Here is a 3,004-nt window from a genome sequence, read left to right on the forward strand (position 1 = left end):
ATAAGAAGAAAGGGAAAGAAAGAGGAATCCAAATATCTACAACAATGAAAGGAAAAGAAAAGATTAAATCAAACAGCTTTACTTGAACTGCACGACGGTTGCAGGAATATAAATTTGCATATAGGTGGAAAGGAAAAGAGGCAAATATAAAGGATGTAAAAATCAAACCTTTACAGAAAGCATGCAAGCTCTTAACCTGAAAGCCTTGTTGTTGAAGTTATTGATTTGAACGAGAGTCCACTGTGACAGGAAAAGAAAATATATAAACAACTTTGGTGCAAGTGTCAAATAATATGTTATGTTCTAATTCGTTAACCAGACAAAACCAAAATTGAGCTCTATATTATGAATAACCATCACAGAAGAATTAACTAATTAACAACCATAAGAAATAACAATCTATTATAGTATATATCCAGCATACCTGTCATCTGGATTCATAGAAAGAAATATGTGTCCAGAAAGTCCACCAACAAAAGACAAGTGAAAATTGGAGAACATGACTAAAAGTAAGAACAAAAGTGAAATTCATTAAATAATTGAGCAAGAAGTAGTTAAATCTTACATTTATCCTAATGGAGCTAGCAGAAATATCAGATAAAAATACTTCATAAAACTTGATGGGTTTCAAGTAAAAGAAAAAGGAGAAAAGGACTCACTCTTTCCTGCCTCTCCATTTCAACCAAATAAAGTGATGGGTTTTCCTGAAAGTACTTGTGAAGATGGAGAAAACAAATTGTTAAAACCTTAAAGGAAAATTTTTAACAAGTATAAATTTCAGTAAATTGTTGTTTATACAAGGAAATTTTATTGTGGGAAAACAAAGTACATATATAGGTTCAGAGACAGCTTAATTATCTTAAGTATTGTGCTACGATCCCATAATGGAATCGCGCCTAACAACGTCCAATTGACAGTTAAGGTTGGATCTGATTGTTGGAATTTCTGTTTTTCGGTTTGTTTGTTTGTTTGTTAAATCCTTAATCCTCCATTTTGAGCCGTTGTAACTCTTGTGCTTCAGTGTATATATAAGCTCAACTCAATCTCCAATTACGGATATAAATAATTTTGTGAAAGTTTGACGTATCTCTCAACTGTATTCTCTGATTTTCCTTCTTCGATTTGAACTCTCGGACAGTTAGATATACCAACAGTATTCTCTTCTCATCATTATTTTTACTCTTTTTCTGAAACTCTTTAATTCTTATTCTCCTAACTTTTCTGTTGTACGCTAAAATGATAGTATTCTTCTTGGTCCATTGAGATCAGGAACATTAATCTTAGTTACAGGCTTAACTCGTAATATTCTGGTATTAGAGTCAGAGGTTCTGCAATGATAGAAACCCGACAGCAAGACGAGATGGATGCCCTTAAAGCCTCAATTGATGCTTTAACCCAAAATACTTCATCAACACATATTTTCTCCGGTTCAATGAAACAGATGTGGAAGGCTGACTTATATCCGTTAAACACTTCTTTAGAGTGGACAGATGTACTGATGCAACTAAATTGACATTGATCTCATCCACTTGTGATGCCAAAATGTGGTATGGATCATACCTTCAGCAACACAACCAAAGAGAAGACATAATATAGGACATGTTCAAGAGAGAACTCGTATTCGAGTTCGATCCTTCTATACATGACACTTCCACTAGGCAATTGATGCATTTGAAAACATGTCAGTTCTGTCTAATAATTCAATCTTCGATACATGACAATTTCCCAAAAACTGTATAGTATGCCTAAAGAATATGTTATTTCCCAAAAACTGTATAGTATGCCTAAAAAATATGTTATAAACTGTTATTTTTTTTTTAATTAGGGAGAATTAACATGACAGCCACAACCATGACTCTTCCGCTTCAACACAAAACGCTTTAAGATGAAATCGAACATGTGATCTTCTGGTCTTTTAAGCCGATTTTTACCACTGGGCTACCTTGGTGTGTTATAAACTGTATAGTATGCCTAGAGAATATGTTATAAACTGTTACTTGTCCAGATTAAGGAAGAAAATTGCAAATGTGATCAAACCGCGGTTTCTCCGGTCCTTAAATGAGGTTATGTCGATGACCAAGGTCCAAGAGACGACATACAAGTCCCTGTTGAGCCGTATGCACTTGTATAGCGCTGAATCACCGCTGTTGCCCAAACTAGCCAATGTTAATACGGCCTGGACAAGCACCAATTAGACCAAATAACTCAAGCCAAGCCACATAATCAGTTCTGAGAATTTTCAGACACTCCAGATCCTCGATCAGATCGAGAACTTTCTGGTAATGATTTTAATTGATACAGGAAACACCCATAACTTCATAAACAACAGGATTATAAAGAATATAAGTCAGGATATTCTGCCCACCTAGGTGTTGTCAGTATGAGTGACAAACGACTCCCAACATATTCGGCTTCAGCATTTGCTAAGATCTGATATGGTCAATCGAGGGTAAAAGTTAGTGAACAAACATGAAAGTGTTTACCATGATAGGGTACGATATTGTGATGGACATCGAGTGACTGATTATTTTAAACCTTTTATCCTGCGATTTTGAAAAGATGACTCTCTCTTTTGAAAAAAAAGGATAACCACTGTTCTACAATGTATATATATCATGCAGAGATTAACCTAATAGGAGGCAACTAGCTGAAGAAGATACTAAATAAAGATAATGTTGATGCCATGGTTCAAATAAAGGTTCAAATAAAGAGTGAGATGAAGGCCATTTTTTTTCACGCACCATAATCACACCAAAAAAAGGTTTCTGAAGATCTCCAGTGACTGCTCAAAGATTTCAACACGCTATTCCAGCAATCCAAAGACCTACCACGCCAGGAAATATGATCATCAAATCTCACTGAAGGAAGAAATGAAAACGGTGTGTCTGCGCTTATACTGGGACCTCCTGTCCTACAAAAAAAACAGAAAATGAGCAGTTAGTTAATGATATGCTGGAAAAGGGAGTCATTAGAAGGAGACACAACTCTTTTGTTGCCCCTATGA

The sequence above is a fragment of the Impatiens glandulifera genome, chromosome 5, assembly GCF_907164915.1.
Source record: "Impatiens glandulifera chromosome 5, dImpGla2.1, whole genome shotgun sequence".
NCBI lineage: Eukaryota > Viridiplantae > Streptophyta > Magnoliopsida > Ericales > Balsaminaceae > Impatiens > Impatiens glandulifera.